Source organism: Squalius cephalus, assembly GCF_949319135.1.
Source record: "Squalius cephalus genome assembly, chromosome: 20".
In the NCBI taxonomy this organism is placed as follows: Eukaryota; Metazoa; Chordata; class Actinopteri; order Cypriniformes; family Leuciscidae; genus Squalius; species Squalius cephalus.
The window spans coordinates 30,088,059-30,114,310 of record NC_137141.1 but is presented as its reverse complement, the minus strand read 5'-3'; the positions used below and the strand labels follow the sequence as shown (position 1 = coordinate 30,114,310).

The window sequence follows — 26,252 nt, the reverse complement described above, 5'->3', positions numbered from 1 at the left end:
CCCTTTTAATTAGAAGGCAAATTCTGCTGGGCTGGAGAGATCTAATCCTCCGCCACCCAACAATGCACAGAGTTTGCTTTGAACAACCGACCTGCGGCCCTTAAACACAAACCCCCGCCTCACAGCTGGCCCCCCCCCTCTGCCCACTCGCCTTCGCCACATCTGATCTGGGAACAGCGGCATTGGTGTCCTCAGAATGGTCACGTATGGTCGGGGATTAGAGAGTTGTATTCTGAATCCTGGTCATCTTCTGAGGTCAGGTTTGGCATGTAAAATCACACACAGAAGACTTGACTCTTTTTAAACAGTAATCGTTGTATTGAAAATGACTTTCTTTTATGGAACGAAACATTCCACAATTATTGGCTTAATTACCCAACTAAACGTACTTATTCTCTCAATAACCATGTCAGATGGTCAACATGCCAACAAAAAAAGAGTTTGTTTTGCTTTCTTTGAGTCCTTATAATTTCATTTCTCCCAAAACATTGCAAGTGTTATAAACACACCAATGCAAACGGTGGAAGTACGAATGAGACTGAGTTAGATGGAGAAAGAGAGAGAGAAAGAGAAAGTGCTATAGCAATGACAGCCTGTTCCTCTGCTAATTTACATATATATTAATGTTCTTCATTGTACATAGAGGATCTCATTAGTCTGTGTGATTTTCAGTCAAGATGCAGTTGGTGGATATTCATAAAACTCATCATTACATATACATAGACACATACATATGTGTTTATGTGTGCAGATGCACATTTGCATTTTGTTGTTTGTGAATGACATTAGTTGATATGAAAGTCTGTCAGTGCAGATAGTTTCGAAAAACAAAGATAAGGCTATGCAAAATTATACATTTACACACACAACTGTATAACAATGCATAATTCCATGTATGTCATAACATTGCATTCTTTTACATGAAACACAGCTCAATATTTGCCGAAAACTCTTTCACGGTGTTAACCAACAAACTGTAGAGAGTAAATATTTTAATATTCACATGCATTTACATCAAAATAATTTGCACAGACTGATGTATAATTAGTATCCCCAGTTAAAGTTCCTCATCAGCTTGTGTTGAAGAAAATGTCCTGTATCTTTAAGTCAGTATAATTTGCCTTTAATTTCTACTTTTGGTCCATTAAATTAGCTGACCTTTCTCCATGCCTCTGTACTTTGGATTGGCCAATTACACTGGCTGAAGTGATCATTCTAAAGAGCATAAAATGGAAATGATATTCACGCTGTTCTCAAAGCAGTCTGCCTCTCATATGTGCTCACACCAGGGCAGTGAGGTCATCAGATACAGCCATAATGTGCAAGAATGAAAAAGCATTTAAGAAGGATAATGACCAAGGGTTCTGCTATTATGTACTAGGAGATAAGCACATTTTGTGTTTAAGAAATCAGTTATATTATGTGCATAATTTTATGTTTAAATAGGCTTTTTCTACTGATTTATTTTTGAGTATGTCAATAAACATTTTAGTATTTGAAGGTTTCAGTTGGAAATTTAGTGAGTCGAGATTTTTCTGAAATCATTTCCCCCTTTTTCTTACGATTGTTAACTCTATCCTTTTAAACTATCCATATTAATAAAATTATGTTTTATTGGCATATCATATATATCATGCCAGAAAGATCGTACAAGTTTAACGTACATGAACATCACCACAAATTCGTAATTATGAGTGGGAAACTCTGTTAATTTAAGTTTTATACAAAATCCCATTATATAATATATAATGATTCAATTTACAGCACCTTCATAAATTGAATAAAACATAAAATATACAGCCGATGCGCATTCTTTATTCATTATTCTATAGATGCAGTAAAAATCTTGTTGAATTTTTAGAAAAATAAAGATCACCATCTTGCTCTGACCAAAGTTATTTTGATGTTGTAATTATGATTTCCAACATAAATACGAACTTTACAGGAGGGCTTGAACGTACCAATATACACAATCCATTTTTGACATGGATTTTATATACAGTGCCATTTATTAATTTTTAAATAAATATTGCTATTCATAGTGCATGTTTCTTTATATTATTTATGAGTTGTTTACAACTGAAACAAATTAGACTAAATGCAACCCTGCTGCTATGTGTAATGCAGCACACGCTGACTGCTAATATTTGTGTATATTAAGCCTTGCCATTACATAATTATTACTTTGATCTAATGTTAATGTACTCTGATCGTAAGTCTCTGCCTCAGGGGAGTGTGCTGTGTGTATAGGTGATATTTCTCTATGTATCACACAGATGGGGGGGGCCACAGGGGAAGTCAGTCCACGGGCCTCCACAGAGTTCTGTGAATGATTGCGCACCACGATGGCTCCCCTTGTACAGTTTTGTAGCCTAAATATTTTACAAACTTAATTGGCATTCTCCAGGGAGGGCTGCCAGCTGCCTGCCTGATGGCATGGATGTTTAATTACCAGGCAGGCATGAGCAGGCAGACGGGCGGACTGTCTGGAGAGACGGTGTGGTGCTAACAGAAAGACCATTTACAGTATAAAGAGCTTGAATTCTGCTCTGTATTCAAAGTGATTTGTTTTAAAGGTGCAGCAAGTGATTTCTGAGAAAGGCTGTTGAAAGTGTATCGGACCGAGTTGCACAACGCTCTAATCAGCCAATCGGCAGTAGGGGGCGTGTCCACTCATGACGGGGGAGGAGAGAGACTGTAGAAAGAGAGATGGCTGAGAGGCATTACAAAAGAGAAAAGGTCAGAGGAATATGACTGGAAAAAGAAGGGTTATGATCAGGAAAGAGCTTTAGGACTCGCATTAATATTAGGAAAGCTTTCCAGCGCTGGAGAGACCAAAGCTGGAAGGCCTGAAAACGGACACCGAGGTTGTGTTGTTTCTGCTCCATACGCGAGTAACATTGATTTTGCGGTGTTTCACAGAAGATATGCTGTTGTTGTAATTTTATCTATAGGACAGTTTTGAGTGTCATTGTTTGTCTGGAGCTGCTGTGCGACTAACAATGAACTCTTGCTTGTATGTACTCTTGTCAACTGTATGTTCATTTTTTGTTCTTACTTGTCATTTGTTCATCATCTTCGCTTTCATTTTTTGCGAAGCATTATTTTGCTTCGCTTTAGCTATGATAAAGAAACATCCACTCTTACATTGCGTGTTCGTGCATTCTGGTGGTGGAGCAATGAAGGGATGAATGAATGAATGAATGAATGAGGCATTTATATAGTGCTTTCATATGTACTACTGTACACCCAAAGCGCTTTACAATCATGTCAGGAGATCTCTCCTCAACCACCACCAGTGTGAAGCATCCACTTGGATGATGCGACTGTACAAAGGTGCCAGTGCGCTCACCACAGACCAGATCTAGGTGGAGAGGAGAGAGAGGGATAGAGCCAATCAATGGAAGGGGATTATTAGGAGGCCATGATTGGTAAGGGCCTGTGGAGGGAATTTGGCTAGGACACCAGGTTTACACCCTTACTCTTTACGAGAAGTGCTATGAGATTTTTTTTTTAATGACTAGAGAGTCAGGACCTCGATTTAACGTCTCATCCGAAGTACCCGTAGGGAAGGGTGTGTTTGTTTGGGTTGATTTCAAATATCAACAGTGTTTCTCAGAAATCACTTACTGCACCTTTAATTGAATTCTAGAAAGGTGCACCAACATGCTAACAGCATGAGCGCAATAGTCGGGTTCCGGAAGTAAAAACTCCAATCATTCTGTTCATAAGGAAATTGATTTATAAAGATAACTAATAAATCTTTAAAAACTGACCTACAGGGAGCTCTGAGGTTGTTAATCAAACGGTACATGCTTTTGCTTCAGCCGTTACCCAGCATTATTTAACTTATTCTTTATGTTTAACAGCTGAATGTGTGTTGAAAAGCCACATTATCCACGATGCTGTACAGAAAAATCCACCAATCAGAGTGTTGGAGCGAGCAAATCATCAAAAACCTTTTTCTTTTTGTCAGAATACTTTTTTGCTTTAAATAAAAGTTTGTAATGTTGTGATTCACCTCACAGCTGGTTGGCTTGGCTCATGGCTTATAACGCTTTAACGAAAACTTTATAAAAATCCCTATTGAAAAATGAATGGTAAAAAATACCATTCAGAACCAATGCCACTGAAAAAGTGGATGGGCACTAATGCACTCTTTTGGAATCAACTGTGAGTAAAGTGTCCCATGTGGAGTGCTACATACTGTAGAGTTGCTGCTTATGTAGAAAATTCCAAATCAGTGACTCATGAAGTTACATATTTGTTAGGATTATTATAATTATATATAGGTTATATATTATATAACCATTATAATTAAATATCAAACCAAGTATCAGCAACAAACAAACCTTTTCTCACTGTTCTAACAAAGTAATCACATTAATTGTGGACATATTTCACTAGTACTAGACAACCAGAAAGCATCCAAATACTTAATTTCTTAGAATTTAAAACCCAAGAAAGCCAAGTCATTTTTCTACTTTAAAATACTCAGACATTTGCCCTAATTCAAAAATAAATGGTCAAAGTAATAAAAAAAGGCATTCTTTGAACTGCTGCGGGAAGTTTAGTAAGTCCTTTAATAAGTAGCTGGAGTATTTAGATAGAGTGCGCTTGTCTCTGATAAATGGAAACTCTCAGAAAGGTTGCTCATTTATTAGTCTTTGACTTAGATAAAAGCACACATTAAATTTCCCAGTGCTCACTAGAATCAAGGATCTGAGAATACATACAGCAAGTTCTTCTGTCAAAGTACCAAATCTTTCTCTATTTTAATGACCTGCGGTAAGACTGTCAAAACTGTCGCCAGAGGCAGATCTTCATTGTAAAAGAGAAACAAAGGTATTAACAGTGTCCTGGCTATCTATTTTTACAGTAAAAAACTGGCAGTTACAATTTATTTCGATGGTCCACTTTAGACATTTTACTAACTAACTTTGCAACTAATTGTCAATCAAAATAAAGAGTTACCAAACTGGCAGCTGCGTCTATCAAAAACAAATACAATGTTGATGTTACAAGCATTATGGGATGGTATTTGGTGGTACAATAGAGGGGTACATGATGACTTAAAATACATCAGAACATCCCTCTCTATCTACTGTGGCCAATAATGCCAATAAAGTCAATGGGCAGTGATACCCACACAAACACAAAACATAACAGACAACACTAATATAATGGGAAACACTTTACAGTAAGGTTTCTATTTGTTAACATAGTTAACTACATTAGTTAAAATGAACAAACAATGAAAAATAGGCTTACTTCTAAAGCATTCAGTAATCTTAGTTAATTGCATTACTAATACAATATTAATAATATTAATAAAATAGAAAGGGTTAAATCTAAAGTTGTATTTTGTAATATTAATTAATGGACCCGAGCTAACATGAACTAAGAATTAACAGTTGTTTTTTTTTATTAACAAATGTTAACAAAGATGAATAAATACTGAAACAAATGTATTGCTCATTGTTAGATAACTTGGTCATTGTTATATAATATATAAAATTATACACATTTATGTACACAATTTCTTTTAAATCATTTTTACAGTGGTGTCGTGTTAATTCAAAAAGTGAAATATATCGAAGCCTGCCTCTGCAATTATTAAAGGTGGCTGTGAATCCAAGGCTGCCTCTAAGAATAACAGAGGGATATGTGTGGTGTACAAAAATATACATGTTTTATAGATCTAGCACTACCTCTATTAAGGAGACCGAGGTATGCATATATGGGGGTGTCCCTCCAGGAGACAGAAGAATTTGAGTGTTGGGTTGAACCAGCCAGCGCTGTTTGGACGGTAGGACATGTTGACTCAACGCATCTCATTACTGGTCCATGTGTCTGCATAGTCATGTTGGATAATGGACCCGCAGCAGCGGCACGCCAACAAGAAATGTAAAAGTTACAGGCTTTCAAGGGTAAACAAGCTCTTTGCCTTTTGGTTAGGTAGAGACAGTTGAGCAATTCACAAACATCAGTCAAAGAACAAGTGGCCCATGTTAATGATGGATCTTGTTTTAGATATGAGAAGCCAGCAACCTTTGGCTAGATTGTACATATTTTGACTTCTCTTGATGTTGGTACCACTTTACAATAAGGTTCAATTAGATAACATTAGAAAATGCAACAAATAACAATTAGTATTACATTTGTTTCAGTATTTATTAATCTTTGTTAATACTAGTTAATAAAAATACAGCTGTTCATTTTTATTTTAGCTCAGGTCCATTGAATAACATTAACAGATGCAACTTTTGGTTATAATGATGTATTAAGAAATGTCGAAAATAACACAAATTAAGATTATTAAATGCTTTAGAAGTATTTTTCATTGTTAGTTAATGTTAACTAATATAGTTAGCTAATGGAAACCTTAAATGGAACCATATTGTATAGTGTTATCGACATATTTTATGATGCTGGCTTTATTCTTGATGTGTCATCATCAATTTGGGAAACACAGACAGATGAAAACTGCTGACCGCTCAGTAACAGTTCAGCATCCCATGAAGGAATTTTTAAATTGTGAATTTGAAATTCACAACAATATAGAGTAATAGCACTGTAATTACATACTAATAACATAGTTCTTAACTGCACAGTAATAAATTGCAGGTCTTGAGCATGAATATCTCGAAAAGTTGCTCTAGATAATCCCTCTAGATTTGTTATAAAGAAGTGACACTGCTCAGATACCAAAAGTTGAGCATATGTGGGACCATCCAATGCTCAACTTTTGGTATCTGAACGCTGTCACTGATGATTAGTGCACGCACCCTGTTTTCTTAATCCGAGTGTCTTGCGTGCGGCAGGACTCTGTCAGGACCCTGTGAGGCAGGCAGACTTCTTTTCTGGAGGGTAATCATGTTTTGGTTACTGACGACTGAGGCTAATCTCTCCACCAGCCTGTAACATGGAGCCCGAGTGGCCACTGATATGTGCCACCACTCGTGAATTAAGCTACTTAATAATCTTATTAGCGTACAGTCATCCTTTACTGCACCTTTCATGTGACTTTAGAAGTCCAAACAACTAGCTCTTCCTCTGTCTTTCCCCCAGACCAGAGGATCATAGCCAGTCTAATTAGCAAACTCCTTCATCCACTGCCCTTACCCATAGTCCTCTTCTTCAGCTGCCCTACTCCCGCAAGTCTTTGGAACGTGAAGCCTTCTCTAAGATGTCTTTGGTGTATCTTTACCTCTAGTTTTGACATTGCTATCTATCCCTTTTCTCACTGCCACCGTCCTTCTCTCTTGTTTCAGTATACAAACTCATATATCACATCACAAATTCAAGAGCAAACTGGTGTCCTCTAATTGTTTATCCAAGTGTTGGGGGAGTAACTGACAAAAAGTAGCGATGCTACTAACATAGCAGCTCAGCTGTTTTCAAAATAGAGTCGTTTTTCCAGTAAAGAGCTACTTTTTTCCAACACATGGGGTGTAGCAGAATGATACAGCACTGGTTTAATGCCACGCTGCAGTCTTATAGCCGAGTATAAGGCAATAATCAAACGGCTCTCTTTTAGAATGTTTCTCTACTCACTTAATAATGTTGGGTTAAAAATAACCCAACGAGTAACCCAACCATGGGGTGCAGCACCTTCCCAACTGTTGGATATTTTTACTCAATGCATTGGGTTAAAAGCCAGTTGGGTTAAAAGTATTTGTATAAAACAAATATATTTCTAAATTACAAACTAAATATTGGGGAGTCTAGAATTGAATGTAAATATACGTAATTGTATACATAAATAAAGCAATAAGCTCTTGAATCCATGATTTACGGTGAATTTAGAACAGCTAAGGGCGTTGTTAAACTGTTCCCTTAACTGTTCTAAACAGGGCTTATTGCTTTTATAAAATGGTTACTCCATAAAAATATTCATTTTAATATTTATTTTATTCATGAAATAAACACCAGCAACAAAAAATATATTTATTCCTCCTCCAAGCAATGTAGTTCCAAAGAGTCACAAACGGCAGTTGCGCAATAATACTAATGTAATGCGGTCACAGGTGTGTGTTTGTTGAATAATTTACAACGGCTTCGAACACGGCTCAACCAATTAGAATCAAGGACCGGAACTATCCGTTTTATAATTAAAAATACACAAGTGAACATACAACATACGCATTTAACCCAACAGCCGGGTTATTGCTAGAAATGAACCAATGATTTTAAAAATAACCCAACATAGTGACCCAATATGTGTAACCCAACGGTTGGGTAAAAAAATAACCCAACATTTTTTACAGGGCAAAAAATAAATGGGACAAGCAATAGACTAAGCTTTTACATTTCTTAACCACAAATTATTGGTCAGGAAATTAGATAAATTTAAGCAAATGCTCTACTTAAAAAGCCATTGCTGTCTCAGAAAAACATCAAAGGCGTAATGAAGTTTTTGGCAGAATATGGGAAGTTGTGTGTGGAGTGATGAATCACAATGAAACACGAGTTGCATGGTGATGCTCCAGAGCGGTGTCTTCGTAAAGCTGCGGAGAAATATAATAATAAATGCATCTCTACAGTAAAGCATGGAGGAAGAGTTGTCTTTTTAGCTGCTGGTATTGTCGAGCTGCTTAACTGTGAAAAGTCAATTAATGCTTTGGAATTTAAGAGAATATTGTAGAATGGTTTTCTTCCCAAAGTTGAAAAGTTGTTATCTAAAGAGGAATGGTCAGATATTATTGTCCGTCAGGCTCATGTCCATCAGGCTCCTATCCCTATAAGTCCATCAGGCTCATGTTTTGGCCGGGTCAGAGAATCATTTAGAGAATATTTGGTCTCACATTAAAACTGGGAGAAATTTTTTCAACTGTATGAAGCAATTAACATTGAGTGGAACAACACTGACTCTTCTTCCTGAAAAAAGCTGTCTGCAAGTTGGGAAAGGCTATTCCGTACGAAGTTACTTTATATCTACAGTATTTGAAACATGAAATATCTGAGTCACTGATTTTTTTAATCATGTAATAAATGCTGATGGTTGTTTTTACTCAAATATTAGTGAAAGTCCTTTGCACTTAAAAGAAAAAGTTATATGAACTCAATAACTGATCGAATTAAGCAGAACCGAATGAGTTGCAGCAGATTTCATTTTTCCAGCATACTTTGCTTCTGACTGTTTAAGGAGGGTAAATTCAGATTTTTTTTTTTGTCTTTGGTAAAGATGGTCCAGACTTTCCCAGGCTGTGTGATTTCTTCACACTTCATTGCTCACAGAATAGTGTGCTTGCAAGTGTGTGTGTGTGTGTGCGTGGACAGGTTCATTTGCTCGGTGAAGAATCATGCTTAGGGTAGATGAAAGTAGATGAAAGACTTCATGTCTTCACTTTAGCAGGTCAAGTTGAACAGCACTCATCCGTGAAGAGACCCTTTTTCTCTTGAACTAAATTGCCCTTTAAGTTACATTCTCACTCTCCCATCTCTTAGTGTTTTTCTCTCTGATGCTTCTTTCAGACAGTGAGCTTTACATTTATAAAATGTGACCCTGGACCACAAAACCAGTCACATGGGTCAATTTTTACAAATTGAGATGTATTCACCACCTGAAACCTGAATAAATAATCTTTCCATTGATGTATGGTTTGTTAGGATAGGATAATATTTGTCCGAGATACTGGAATCTGAGGGTGCAAAAAAATCGAAACATTGAGAAAATCTCCTTTAAAGTTGTTCATTTATGTTGGCGATTGTGCAGCATTCACTCACAAAAATAAATGTTTTATATAGGAAAGGTAGGAAATTTACAAAATATCTTCATGGAACATGATCTTTACTTAATATCCTAATGATTTTTGGCATTAAAGAAAAATCGATAATTTTGACCCGTACAATGTATTGTTGGCTATTGCCACAGATATACCCGTGCGACATGTGACTGGTTTTGTCATCCAGGGTCACAAATGTCAAAAGTGCGACTCACCATATATATCAAAGTGAGTGGGGTTTATCAGTAATGCATAACTAAAATTCATTCATCTAAGAATATTAAAACAATAATAATAAATGGATTACTGAATTTTACTATACTGAATCATAATAAAAATTGATGTTTAAACAGTCTGTTGGTTTACTTATATTATAAGTGTTTTAGTATAACCAGAATTATTATTCTCTTTGGTGAACAATGCCAAAACGCTGTTGATAGAACTTGCATTAAACTCAGAACATTGCATTTAGGTCACAATGTCACATGTTCACCTTTCACAGAGTGTATGTTTGTTGGATTGTATGTTATTGCACTACAGTACAACCACAATAGACACTTTTCCACCATCAGGCCGACTGGAAACCAGGCCGTTGCCGTTCCAGGCCAGTTGGCACGACTGCGGTTTCTTTTTCCACTGTTATGCTCCGAAATCAGGATTAGAAATACGTTAACCTCAGTGATGCAATAGTTTCCGACGGCGTGATATTGTAGGGTAAACACTAGAGTAAGCATGTTATGGACGATGATGACATCACATAAATGGTAAAAGTTCAGACTAGCTACAAAGGACATTTATTGACATAATATGATCTAGTAGTATTGACATATACCATTCAAAAGTCAACTTCCATTCAATACATTTATGCAAGCCCTAGTAAAAAAAAAAAAAAAATTTAAATACATTTATTATATACTAAGTATACTACAATCCATTAACATATTTACTGACATATCGCTTGAGACTTACTGATATAACTATTATAATTAGACTTCATTTAGAGTACTTCTTTATTACACAATGTACATTTCTTAATTTTAAGCCTAAAATATGTTTAATATGCCTATTAGTAAGCATAGTATTATTCTGTATAATATCAGTCTTTAAATGCAAGATACCTAAAGTATACTTGCAATAGATCCATTATAGCACAATCAAATATACTTAAATATATCTTTAGTTGGACCTCAGCACTATTTGATTTCTGGATAAATACAAAATTAGTTGTTCCAATTTAGCAGACTTTAAGTATACCAAAAGTACAATTGCAAGGTATTTATATTTAGTACATAAATATGTAAATATTTGTAGTATACTTAGCATAAAATAAATGTATTTCAAATACATTTAGTATATTTATTTTTCACATTAAGGTAACACTATTTCGATGTTCCACTTTAGACATTCTACTAACTATAACTCTGCAACTATAGTTATTAGAATGATTTCTGAAGGATCATGTGACACTGAAGACTGGAGTAATGATGCTGAAAATTCAGATTTGCCATCACAAGAATAAATTACATTTGAAATTGTAAAACTATTTCACAATATTACTATTTTTACTGTATTTTGACTAAACAAATGCAGTCTTGATGAGAATGAGAGACGTCTTTCACAAACTTTTGCACTTTTTCGCTGACAAAGAAAAGTGTAGTGTAGAAAAATGCAAAGAAAACCAATAAAATATCACTAAAGGCAGTTAAGCATGCTGAAAAATCCACGGTGGAAACAGTTTGTATGGACCAAGCAGAACCATCCAAATTGAAACTGGAATCGCATTTCTTTTTTAGACCGATGGTGGAAATGCGCTTTATGTCTCTCTATAGATAGCTTTCTTCAAAAACTGCTGAATTTTGAAAAATGAAAAAAAATGAACACAAAACACAAACTATACCTTAGGAAGACTTCACTAATCACAGAACAAGCTTTGTGGACCCTTCACCTTGAAGCTCAGCAACCTGTGTTGAACAAGCCCCTCTCAGTCAGACACAATTTCCCCCGTGAAAATGTCTCTACATTCGTTTCGCAGAGTAAACAGCATGGAACCAGAAGACTTCAGAAAGGGCAACATCAGGCTGTTGTTTGTTCCGGAAAACAAAAGGGCCTTTTGCCGCTATCAAACTGCCATTAGATACGGGGAATTGAGCGCGTGGCTCTCTCAGTGCTCCAAACGCTGGGGTGATAACACCAGCAAAGGCAGGCCAGTCTGCTAATTGCACACCGAATATTTATAGACCAGACAATTAGCCACTGCCTTTTATATGCAAACAAACAGCAGCGGCAAGGCAACAGAGCGAAGGAGGGATGGACGAGAGGAAGTAATTAAGATGCTGAAAACAGGACACGGACATGCTGTCTGTTGTACAGTGATTTGTGGCAAACAAACACAATAATTAGCCTGTCATTGTGGGATAATGAAATTGCTGGTGTCTTTCGCTCTCTGCCAAGTGCCATTCGGCACAAGGACGTTTTACTCAGAGTCCTCAGCCATATGGCGAGGAGAGGGAGTGTGTGTTTTTTGTCTCTGAGAGTTCAAAGGTGACAATGTGTGGCGTGGCTCTCAGGAGAGGTGAGAGCGACTGCTCGGATGAGGTGTTTTTCATGCCACCGCAGGAACGGAAATAGTTTTGAGTGACGGGCATGTCGACTGAATTGTCCTCTGACAAATACGGTCACACGCCTCCACTCCTACTTTGTTTAACCACACTAGGAAACAAGCAGTCGGTATCAAATACTGGATGACACATGCACAGAATCATACTTTTTTTTTTTGCCTAAGGAAATTTATCAAGAACAATTATTTAAATGTAGACAGATGGTTTTTGCCAGAATACTGCAGCCAAGAAAGAACAAGCCAGTGGTCTAAAAACAGATTCTAGATTAAGGAAATCTTAAAATGCACTTTTGAGCAATTTGTTTAAAATTATTGTTCATTAACCGGGGTGGGTTTAAATAAGTTTGACTTCTTCCCACTCCGTTTCGAGCAATATATTGATTTATGTTGTTTATGTTGTTAAAGAAAGGTGAATTCATCTTGTCGTATTGATTGAATCGAAATGCTTCTTTGATTGCCTTTGTTATGTCATTATATTGCTCGAAATAAATGTATTCATTCATATGTATTAGTATTTGCTAAACATTACTTTGCATTAATTTGATCAAAAATACAGTAATATTATGAAATATTATTATAATTTAATATAACTTGTTTTCTATTTTAATATATTTTAAAATGTAATTTATTCCTGTGATCATTCCTCCAGTCTTCAGTGTCACATGATCTTACAAAAATCATTATAATATGCTGATTTGGTGCTCAAGAAACATTTCGTATTATCATCAATGTTGACAACAGTTGTGCTGCTTAATATTTTTGTGGAAATCTCAGGATTCTTTGATGAATAGAAAGTTCAAAAGAACAGCATTTATTTTGTTACAATGTAAAAGTCTTTACTGTCAATGCATGCAATAGAGTGTCAGTGAGTGTTTATAAGCATTTTTTTAGGCATTATAAAAGTAGATGATATTTAGACTTAACGATAATACAGAATTCAATTGATGTGCATCACAGGTACATGTACTGGCTATTAAGTTTTACAACTTCAAATGTTGCTCATCCAATCAGAGCCTGATTTATGGTTTTTATGGTTATTTTTATGGTTATTAGTGGTTTTATAATGCTATTTGTTTGCATGATTACGCTGTGCCTCCATAACGTGCATATAGGGAACATTTCAAAGTCTTCAGACCCTGTAACTGCTCATTCAGACAGGGGTGTTCAGTCTCATTGAGTTTTTCTGACATCTCATTTTCTAGCATTCCATATCAGCTTTGTAGAATTCCTTTCATATTCACTGCATTGTGCTAAAAGACAGAGGCTCACTGCATTGCAATACGAAGAGGAATGAAAAAGGGGGACGTGTCACTGTTTGGGGGAGAAAGAAACGTTCTCTTATCAGCATGTATTTGGGTGTGTGTAAGTGCTTCCTTATCAGCCAGTATGTACTGCATGAAGGTGTATGAGACTGAGGCCACAGGTTCAGCAAACCTCCGGTTCTACTGGGCAGGATCATTCTGAGAGAGCTGATTTGATATTTGGCTCTGATAGGGCCCATAAGAGTGCCTTTGTTCCGCACCATTGTTGCAGGGCTTAAGCTCAAACCCTCTTCATCTTCCTGACTGGCTGGGTTAATAACACTGATAAAGCATCACTTTGATAGAATCATCTCTTTTTCCTGCACATTCACTCGCCTGTCTGTCACGAATACTGTCATCTCTTACCTTATTCATCCTCTTGCCTCGTCCTCTGTTTTCCTCTCCTTCTTTCTCCACAGCTAATACCTGTCAGTCAGGAGAGAAGAACCTAATGAGGGTGTTTATGTGGTGGTTATTTAGAGGATGCTTTTTCCAACAGCAGCGGCATCAAACCAGGTTTCATGTGTGATTGTACTTGTTTGTGAAACAGACTCTAGGCAAATAAGGGTTTATAATACTCTTGGGAGATGATAGTGACATTTGCAAAGGGGACAGCTGAGGGAGTACCATGGAAATACTTAAAATTTGTTTTTAAATTCTACTAACTATATGTAACTTTGTAACTATTTGTCAACTAACTCTCATTAGAGTATTAGTAGACTTAGGGTTTGGTTTAGTAAATAAGTTGACATGTAGTTGCAAAGTTGCTTATAGTCTAATGTCTTTTTGGGAGCATCAAAATAAAGTGTAAGCGGATATTAAGCACACAATCTACTAATACTCTAATGACTGGCAGTTGACATGTAGTGGCAAAGTTACTGATAGTCAGTAGAATTTCTAAATTGGACTATCGAAAATAAAGTGTTACCAAAGTTTTTACTTTTGTCAAACAAGTATAGATTTGAACAATTTTAAATCAAAATACCTTTTGCATTTTAAAGTCGGTATGAAATAAAATTTGACCAAATCAATTTTTCTAAATGCATGTTAAAGATGTTATTATGTTACAATTCATCTGTGCATATATTTCAGTTTATAAAAAATTCCACCTTAATGCTTAATCAACATTTCATATCTGGACCTTTCTGTGAAAACGACAGACTTCTGTGTGGTGACGTACACATGACTTCCAATGATTTAGTCCACTAGGTAGGCGATTTGTTCCAGAAAAGTTTTTGTTATGCTGGTTGAAAGTCTCTTCACATCCTGATGGCAATCACTAAGTTAAGTGGTCTGAATGCAACGATACAATGTCCTATCTGCCAATCAACGTATGCATTTCCATACCTCCGCGCACCCACCTGCGCAGACATCACATGTCATCAACATGTGGTTCATGACTGGAAGTTATGCGTTTCAATGTTAACACTATCAACGCCGAAATGAATCTTCAGCAGTCAGGAGGTAAAGGTCAGTGTTCTTTAAGTTGTTCTTGTTCATTATTATTGTAATGTAATGTGCTTTGAGATATGAGGTAGTTTAACGCCGTCTCTCGTGACGCTTGTTTGCTCACAGCTTTACCGTTCATGTGTTTTGAAGGAGGCGTGGTTTTGGAGACGCTCTGAAGGGAGGGAGGGATTATGCTTATGCTTTCAAAGCTCGCTCGCTATTGCTAGCCATTCTGAAAATTGCCTACCTTTAAACTCCGCCCCTGCAAGCTTGTGTTCATCTGCCTCCATTTTTGAGAGCAATGCCCACATTTCAAGATCCAGTCAACAACCAATAAAGCCAAGCCCTACATTTTTTCTTTTTCAACAAACTCAGATATGTCACAATACAGAAGAAAAGATCCGTCACTAATTCCATTTCATCATGACTTTAGAGTATACCTTTTACACCAAAATGATTGTTGTACCAGATCAGGTGCTCAACTGTGGCAATTGCCAAATCTCTTTCAGAACCAGCTGACAACAATGACACTATTAACTAAGTTACTACATAACATGTGCACAAACACATACTTTTAAGAACATTCTTTTTTATTCATCTAAAGTTATTTAATTCAGAACCTTTATACCATGAATTGCTTTTGGTTCAATGGTCATAAGTCAGCCTAGACTCAATGGAAAAACATGCCTGTGCCTTCATGAGAAAAGAACAATATCCCATTCGCCATAACAGTACTGGTCAATCAGTATCAGATTTGTCCTCATCTTGGGTAGAGACATTGGGAACGTTCCAGATTGGGCTCTGGCACTATCAGTGCCCTCCTCTTAATGGAAAAGTGTGTGTGTGAGTTGGCTGTTGAGTAATGATGCATGAATAAAGTTCACTCAGTACTCAACATACAAACTCAGTATGTTTGCGTGTGATCTTTGATCACAGGGACACTAACGTACACACGTACACACGGTTAACCTCACGGTTATGGTTGCCCATTCGTTTGATTTCATATCCTCTCTCTGTGTCGCTCTTTCTCTCACCCGCTCCCTTTCCCCCTTTTCTAATCTCTGCAGGTATTTCTCTCCTCTGCATTATTAGAATGCAGCCAATGCTCTCTATTGATGCATGTCAGAGCTCATTCTTTCATCTCCAACATTTAATTTACCATCCTGTTGTGTGGCTAATCCCGTGTCGTGCCATTTCCTCCACTCCTCAGATTGCTCTCTCAAAGCCCCTTCTTTTGGCCAGATAAAGGGGAAGGTAATCGCCATTGTCAGCCACAGATACACCACCGTGGCCCTCCCCTCGCTGGTCGCCCCCACTCGGGCCCAAATGAAAGGGGCTGCGCTGGCCTTCCGCCTCACTAATCACCGGCCTGCCTCTCGGTAAGAGTGGAACCAGCGGCTATGCACTTTCATCATGAGAGCAAGAGAGTGAGTAAGGAAGAAAGGGAAATCGAAAGAGAGGGAGAGAGAGAGAGAGAGAGAGAGAGGGAGAGAGAGAGAGAGAGAGAGAGAGAGAGAGGGAGAGAGAGAGAGAGAGGGGGAGAGAGAGAGAGAGAGAGAGAGAGAGAGAGAGAGAGAGAGAGAGAGAGAGAGAGAGAGAGAGAGAGAGAGAGAGAGAGAGCAGTCTTTATAAAAAAATGACTGTGTACCAGGGTCTAATATTAACTTTTGGCCACACCTTACAATATGAGGTGAATTTTTTGTATTTTTTTTTTTTTACAGATATTGACAGCAATATATATATATATATCATGTGTCACTTTCAACATCATATACGGTTGCCCCAAAATGTATTTGTCACGGTTAAAAATGCTTGACTTTTTTTTTTTTTTTACCTCTCATGGAGAGAGTGTTCCTGTATTGCATAAATTGCCAGCAATGTTTAATATGGGCAATAAAGTAAAAAAAAAAAAAAAAAAATGCTTGACTTTATAATATAACTCGAAGAAAATGATATAAATATGTATAGAGAAAATGCACCTATGCATACAGGCAAAACATTTCATAAAAAGCTTTTTAGGTAAAAAAAAATTAAAATGTATAGGATACTGTTCAAAATTTGTATTTGAACAGTTAAAGGGATTGTTCACCCAAAAATGAAAATACTGTCATAATTTACTCACCCTCATGTCATTCCAAACCCGTAAGCATTTCATTCATCTTCGGAACACAAATGAAGATCTTTTTGATGAAATCTGAGAGCTTTCTGTCCGTCCATTGACAGCTACGCAACTACCAATTTGGCGCTTTTATTCACATATAAACATTGATCAGCGAACATAAACAGAAGCTCAACCGAACCTGCGTAACACGAGAATGACCCTGTTCTCGCACATCAAGCGAACATGCTTGAACTGATGTGTAAGTTGATGAATGTTTATATGTGAATCAATCTGTTCATCATATAAAGCGATCGTGTTTCTTCAGAAAATTTGGACTTAACCGCTCAATTCATATGGATTAGTTTTACGATCTCTTTATGAACTTTTTGAAGCCTTAAAGTGGTAGTTGCGTAGCTGTCAATGGAGAGACAGAAAGCTCTCATATTTCATCAAAAAGATCTTCATTTGTGTTCTGAAGATGAACGAAAGTCTTACGGGTTTGGAACGACATGAGGGTGAGTAAATGATGACAGAATTATAATTTTTGGGTGAACTAATCCTTCAAAAAAGTATATGGATACCTTTAGTTTCGACTGTCAAATGTTAGTGAAACATGATCATAGTTAATGTGATGAATGTGGTTCCTCTGCGTAAAATCATATATCTACTAAAAATCCCATTGAAAATTGCTGGTGAACAGCATTTTATTGCATTTCACAATTGATGATTTTGGGACTCCACTTTATTTCACATTTATCATAAGAGTCATGTTTTTTTGCAGCCCTCTATAAATTCAATTGCCTCTCGAGTTGAAACGGATCCAAAAACATCTGTTAACCCGAGGACATGAGTGGAAGCGGAAGGGCACGCTAAACGCAGGGCTCTTCGCTTGTGTCGGACACTAAAACCAATCACCTCTTCCGACATGTCTCATTACAGTGTCTGCCTGAGAGTGGGAAATCCTCTTTGACTCAAGTTAAGGGGCTGCTTAATATACAAAGCAAATTAATGGACAACATAGGCTGATGCTGCACTGGTACTCAGGGATGTTGGAGGGGGGTGATGGTGGTGGGGGAGATGATTGCCTGTGATGTGGCCCTAGCTTAAGGTTGTAATCCCTGGCCAACAGATTCTCTCTGTCTCTCTTCACCCACACGGAGGCCCTCGGCCAAGGATCACTCCGAGCTTAATTAGAGAGAGAGAGGGAGCGAGAGACATTGAAAGGGAGGGAGGAAAGCAAGAGAGAAATCGGATGGAGGTGTAGCTAATTAAGATCATAGCTAGGGCTGAAATGCTCTAAATTGCAGCGCTGCAGGAGATGAGTCCCTGGGGAAAGGGATAGGATAGGAGGGAGGATCAAGCGAGACTGGGAATATTCTTTTCCCATATAGTCCGAGATATGGGCCTGGGTCAGGGATTAGGTTCTGACTGGGAGTCAGCGGGTCGAGAGGATGGCATTACTTGATCGTTTCGTTATCTTGCCGTAATAAAGAGCCGTTGGTTGGATTACGTCAGTTTTCTTCATGTGTTTTTCATTGATATAGTTATTACTTGATATCACAAAGATGAGTCATGGACAAGGTTAAAGCCTTGCAGGCGGCATGTGTAGATAGGATAAACACAAAAACGACACCGAATCAGAGGGAAAGGTGAGAGTCAACATCTCTTTGATGCACAGAAATGACGACTTATGAGATGCAAGTCCCATTTTTCTGGACACATTATTATGTAAAAATTCCCTCTATGGTAATAATTGCAATAATAAATCTACCATTTAAATAAGTGAGTGAAGAGTATAAGTGGCGTGAAGGCCAAGTATGGTAACCCATATTTGGAAATTGTCCTCTGCATTTATAGCCCATCCAAATTTGTGAACGCACATTAGGAGTAGTGAGTAGTGAACACACACACACACACACACACACACACACACACACACACACACACACACACTGCAAACCATGGAATGGTTGTACCAGTTGGCAGCCGTTCACTGCGGTGCCCGGGGAACGATTGCTGGTTAGGTGCCTTGCTCAAGGGCACTTCAGTCATTTCTTGCTGGTATTGAGAATTGAACCTGCAACCTTCGTGTTGCAAATCTGACTCTTTAAAATATTAGGCCACGACTGAACTAAGAGGAGAACTCTCTCTCCATGCATGGTTTCTCCCAGGTTTATTTTTCTCCACTACTGTCACCTGAGTTTGGTTTTTTTACCACTGTTGACTTTCTTAGATGGGTTTAAAAGACTCTTAATATTCAGTAATACTATCAGTTTTACAGCACTGACACTACCACGTGAGAACAAAATGTGAACTTGAGCTGAATAACGACTCTGTTGCCTTCTGTAGAGCTACTTATGCTGAACTGAACTTGTTTCATAACTGATGAACTTTACACAGATATCGAACTGAACTGAATTAACACTGAATTGAGCTGAACAATGACACTATTGTCCTATCCTGCCTATAGCTTTCTAATCTTGAAGACATTGGTTAGCTTGTTCAGGTGTGATTGATCAGGGTTGGACGTAAACTCTATGACAGTGGCCCTCCAGGACCGAAGCTGCCCATCCCTGATCTAAGGCTAATATACTCAATTACACCAACACAGACAGTGATGTTTGTACATACCTAACATGTTCTGGTGTTACTGTGACTGTAATGAACCATAGTACTCAAAGGGGTTATAAAGTTACCTTCAAATGTCCGTAAACATGTTGACAGTTTAACTAACTTTTACTTGCTCAGCAAGATTTTCTCCAAACTGTTTCTCTGCCATGACAATACTTGACCTGACAAAGAAAAAATGACCATTGAAGAGGGCCGTTAACACTAATGCCTGCTATAGCGCCCCTTGTGGCAATTCTGAGAATGCAACATATTGCCTTCTTGCTCTGATGTTTAAGAATAAAACAATGCATGAAATTAAATATCTAGATGTAGCTTGTGTAGCTAGAAGCACTTGCATTCATTAACTTGTGTAGAGTTTCAGGCCGAACAAATAGTGTTTATGAGGGTGATTTAATGCTTCCTTCATGCGCTATCGGACATTTCCACTTAAACAATTCCGTATTTACGATAATTCCGATAAGTTAAAATCCAGTCTACATCATGTCCTAATTAATCCACAATAATTCTCTGTTGGGTCCTAAAAATCAGTGCATTATATTATTGTGAAAATCAAAATCACAATAATATAATGCACAAATATATGTCCAACATATACAATTTAAAAGCTTGAACTTAGTTTTTAATATTTTTGAAAGAAGTGTCTTATACTCAAATCTGCTAATCTAAATTTTTAAATATAATTGATTCCTGTGATGGTAAAGCTGAATTTTCAGCAACATTACTCAGTGTCACATGATCCTTCAGAAATCATTCTGATATGCTAATTTGCTGCTCAAGAAACATTTCTTATTATTATCAATGTAAAAAAGAAAAAGGTTTTGCTGCCGAATTCCTTTTTATTTCCAGGATTATTTGATGAATACTTTAAAACAACAGAATTTATTTGAAATAGAAATCATTTGTAACATTATAAATGTCTTCACTGTCACATTTGATCAATTTAATGCGTCCTTGCTGAATAAAAGTATAAGATTCCTAAAAAATAAATCATCTAAATGAACCCAAATATAAGTGTACAAGATAAATTCCACAGATGGTACTCAGTGGTTCTGTGGTTCCATGCAAAAAATATCAATTTTTGCCCATTACATTGACACATTATGACATTTTGTGGCATCCAGAAGCCCATTACACATTTTCAATGACACATTCACCAGGTAAAAAGTGATAATAATAATAATAATATTCCCTCTAATGCCGCACAGTATAAGGTTTATGCAACTAAGCTGCTATTGACGCAGTGAGTGTGTGAGAGGTGAAAGAGCCCGGGGCTATGACAGCCATGTGTGTGTGAGTGTGTGTGTTTCTCCGATGGGTTTTCCTCAGGCAGTGTTGATCCTGACTCCCCCGCTATGTCATTACTTAATTGGCTCTTTTGACTAGACACGTGTACAATTTTGATTGTTATATCCCCTCTGGAATTTTAGACAGGCTTCTAAACCCAGAGTTTTACGCCTTTTAGGATGTTACATTTAGATGCCATGTTTTAGGGATAACCTTTAACAGACGTCAGCATTTTTTGGTTTAAAAAAGAAAAAAAGGGAAAGAAAAAAGGAGAATTTAGAGATGTGGCCTTGAAAAAAAGCATTCATGCTCTGACACACTGAGTTGTGGTGCTCATTCTGGAGAAATGAGTTCGAATCCGAGTCATTACTTGATCTTGTTCTCCATCCCATCATTTCTGCCAACTTTATGCTAATAAAAAATATAAAAATATATAAAAAGTAAAATGTGCAAATGCAAAATCTAACATATAAAATAATACAAAAACAAATACGGCCAACAAAAATATCCGTAACACTTTATAATAAGGTTTCATTTCTTAACATTAGTTAATTCATAAACTAACATGAACTGTGGAAAAAATTAATGTTGGTTTAACTTAAAGTAAGTTACCAGGTCGCCTTAACATTTTTTGTTAATACAATGAAGGAGATTGGTTTAATATATAGACACTATATTATATAGACCACATGAATAATCTAAGTTGATTGGACAAAAGATAACAAAAGAAGCTGTGATAAAGATTTTTTTTTATTTTTTTTTAAGTGAGCAATACATTTGTTAACCTTTGTTAATAATAATACATCTGTTCATTGTTTGTTCATGCTAATTCACAGTGCATTAACTAATGTTAACAAATACAACTTTTGATTTTAATAATGTATTAGTAAATGTTGAAACTTTAACATAAAGATTAATAAATGCTGTAGAAGTGCAGTTCATCATGTTAACTAAATGAAGTCTTATTGTAAAGTGTTTCCAAAATAACTACCCCCCCCAAAAAAACTATTTAGTATTATAAAAAATGATAATTAAAACACGAGTCTATAAAATAATACGACATTCTCTTTATAAAAGGCAGAATATTCGATAACTGCATGTATTTAGAAAGAGGAATGCATGCTGCGCTCTTATATGCTAAGCTACGTTGGCGTCGCACAGTGACTGGAATATTAAACACTCTCACTTAATAAAGAAGATATCTGTTACTTCGAGGGTCAACGCCGTCTAATTTTTTGGGTTAAAATCATTTAGTCAGTTAAACATAGTCAGAATTCTTCTTCCCTGCTCAATTTCTTTCTCTTCAGAAACTTGACCTTTGCTTGTGGAGGATTTTTTATATTGGCGAACCCCTCCTCTGCCAGTTGATAAAAAGCGAAGTATCTGAATGTAGCAGGAGACCTATTATAGTACAGCCCCCCCGCTCCCTCCCCTCTCCCCCCAGCACCTCTCACCTTTAAATCTGTCTTTTCATATTCCTCTCAAAGCCCCTTGTCTGGGAGAAAAAGACACACTAAACAGGATCTCTGGGCAAACAAGTGACGAGGTACAGAGAGGGCGAGAGTGGAGGGTGGGAGCTATAGCACACATTGTTAAAGGATTCTTAGACCAAGAAGTAAAAAAGTGAGGTAATAACTGCTCTTTTTTTGTGCCGTACATATATCAAGTGTTATTTTTTGGTGTTAGTGAAGAAAAACAATCCGTCTGCACAATCAAGCAATGAAACTAACGAAACACATGACTCTTGTGAGCAATGACTTACAAGTGAAACAAAAGGCAGAGTTTTTAATATAAAGTGGTCCCAAAAACCTATGGATTTCATTGCATTAATAATATTTTTTAACCAAATGATGATAGACAGGAAAACATAGGCTATTTTTTATTTGTCATTTTTTTTTATTGGGTTGTTATTTTCTGAGCTAATACTTTTACCTATACTTGTGACTACATGCTTTTTATCACATTAACTATGAACATGATCTACTAACGTTTGAGAACCAGGAAGTTTCCAACCACCTTATTTATTTCTCTTGACCATAGATGACACAAAATCTCATCTGAGCACTTTTGTTGAATATGTCAACATTTGTGAGATTTAGTCAGCCGAAACAGTTAATTGATCTAATTTTGTGTCTCCGGAAAATAATGATCTATGACAATGTATTATGTTGAATATCAAAGGTTGTTAATGAGGGATTTGTGAACACATTCATGTTTTTAGATTTGTGGAGTAAAAGTTATAGTTTTTATTTTGAAGTGAAAAGATCAAATTAGATCCTTGGGGTAAATGGATATAATTGTGGAATGTTGTTACTAGTGTTTATTAATTTTAATAATGGAGTTATTATTCAGTATTTCCATGAGTTAGATGTACATTTCAGACATCTTCGCTTTCATTAAAGCCGAATCAATTTGCATTCATAGTGTTGCTATTATGACATATTTTCAATTAAAATATGGGCAAGTATGTAAATATTCATATATAAGTCATAGAATCATTTTACCTTTCAGTAAAACCTCTTTTGATTCTGCTTTTTCTGTCATTGGTTATTCAATTAGTGAACTAAATTGAAAATTATCAATTTTAAAAAGAACAGTTGATTTAGTATTTTACATTAATGATACTTTAAATGAATGATATTAAAAGTCATTTATACATTCTGTAAACGTTTATCCAGTGGATTTATACAAGTTTATCCAGGGGTTACCCCAGTAGTGGGGTAAGATGGCCTCTTTGAATAATTCTACATTTTGTTTTTCCGCATCTAAATTAGCAAATTTATTTCCTATAATAACACATTGACTGATGCATCATAATCATGCACATGCTAAATTTATATATAAATATGTTACAATTTAAAAGTAAATGCACAATTTTCTTGGGGGGTGGGGGTACAGTACACTAAAAATTAGAAAAACTTCAATTTCTGAAATGTTTTGCTCGAAAAGTGTGTTTGTACTATTTCACACTTAACACGCATAAAAACCTTACAAATTGCCATTCATAAACAAATGATAGAGAATGATAGACATTTTTTATTTGTAATTTTTTTTTTATATTTCAAATGACATCAATGCATTTTTACGTTTGCCTGACAAATGTTTGTTGGGGTATATTGGGGACAAAAGTTTGTTGGGGTATATGGACAAATGTTTGTTGGGGCCTCTGTATATTTAATTGAATTATAGTTATTTTCCCCAGTAAGTCTTCTTTTGGGTCTATAGGGAAATCTAGAGAATAAATAAGGTGGTGTACGCACATCCAAAAAAACTTTAAAACTAGGGGAATCTAAGGCAAAATATTTGCATTACATCAAAGTGCTAAAAACAAAAAAACCAGCAGTGTTACAAAATATAAACGTCAAACAAGCATGTGGGTGAACAATGCAGTGTCACATAGGACTGCATTTGATGTATTTCAATTTGGAGATTAACAGCAACTCGCGACCAACAGGCAAAATGGCGAGACAAATGAAATGGGTAATGAGGCTACATGAGGCAATCCAGCAGACTGGCCCGGCAGCCATAGCTGTGACTATGCCGTTTAAAGAAACAGTCAAACGGTAATCACGCAGCCGTGAATCATAAGCCTTAGGTAAGCTATGTAATGCTGGTAAGACGGTGAGCTGTGTTTTATTGGTGCAGAAAGAAATCCCTCACACCATTCAGAGAAAGAATCACAACAGTAATACCATTAACTTGCACCAGGGATCTCCAAATGCCATTTAATTGCCAATAGCAGGCCTATTGTTTGGTGCGGGTAAACACAGACTTGGCAAGAGGGGGGTTCAAGTTGAAGGAGTGTCAGACTCTGGGCGTCTGGCGACCAGTGGCCCCTTCTCCCAGTCCCTGAAACACGAAGAGGAATTTATACACACACACACACACACACACACTAGCATAGCCCCCTCATCTCCACCTAAGCTCCAGAGTAACTAGCTTAACTAAAGTCTTCAGAGACGGTAAATTGGGGCAAAGTCTTCTCTTCCTCTTCTTAATACCAGATTTGTTCGACAATGTGATTTGAGGCTTGTCTATTCAAGGCCTTTTTGGGTTCTGAGCAAAGGGCTTGAGGCTCAAGGCCATTTTACCACACTCATATTATAGGCCCATTTTCAATCGTGTGTACATGTGGATTTGTGCGTCTGTGTGCTTGTTTTATGGAGCTGTTATGTTTATAATTCTGATTACGGTGGAGTTTTTATTTTGCTGTGCATTGCGAATGCGAAGCAGCACTGTAGCAGGTGGCCGTAATGTTGTTATTTAGCCGAGTTGTCTCAGTTTCTCTTTTATGAATTTCTCTTTTATGCCCAACAATGGTTTCAGCGAAAGTGGTGAATGTTTATGCCTTTCTGTTTATGCGGTAAATACGTGTCTTTAGGGTTTTGTTCACTGTTCTCTGACAGGCTTGTTCTGAGAGAGCCGTGATTGGCTGCGAGCGCCGTGCAGTATGTGTGTGCGCTGTGGCTCACAGGAAACTCTATTGTCCGCAACTAGAGTCTGGCCAATGAACAGCCATCAGCGGTCCTCACCGCTGATTGAGTTTGACAGCGCTTCAGGAGGAGGCAAGCAAAACGTTTTTTGGCCTTTCATTTGAAAATAAAAAGATTTTTTTTTTCTTTTTTTTTTAGAGGCCTCTTTTCTTACCTCACTCACCCCTCCTTTCCCAGCACCCTCTGTTCTTCTGCTGTGACCAGGAGGTTAAATGATGGAGAGTGGGACTTAGAAAAGACACACCATCAACCCTATGAAGAAATTCAAAATAGTCCCAAGTCATTAACGGTCGTTGTAGTTCAAGCTCTATTCTTGTTTGCGTTGTTGTCATGTAAGTCCTGTCAGGTACAGCTGATAGTCAACTATTTATTATGCTTTTTCTTAGAACTCCAACCCTGCTGAAAAGACCCGTATAGCTGGTCACCAGCATATGTTGTGTTATGGATGCTGGTCCCTTAACATGCGATGCTGGTGTGATCACTGGGCTTCTAATAGCTAACTTAACCAGCAAGGCTACTTTGGGCAGCCAGCATCACCAGCAAGTGTTGAAGTGTGAACAATGAACATTCATTGCAATGCTGGTCCACCATTTAGACCAGCATCAAAACTAACAAGTACAAATCAACCTGTATCAGCATAAACATGCA

General features: G+C 37.0%; 1 protein-coding gene across 1 annotated transcript in view; it reads right to left on the bottom strand.

Moving 5' to 3' along the window:
* Positions 1-14,072, bottom strand: part of otx2b (orthodenticle homeobox 2b) — a 33,301-nt gene extending 19,229 nt beyond the window's left edge. Inside the window, exon 1 of the mRNA XM_079852483.1 lies at positions 14,013-14,072. The gene's annotated coding sequence lies outside the window, so the exon portion shown is untranslated. The remainder of the gene's footprint in view (positions 1-14,012) is intronic.
* Between the last annotated feature and the right edge of the window lie 12,180 nt (positions 14,073-26,252).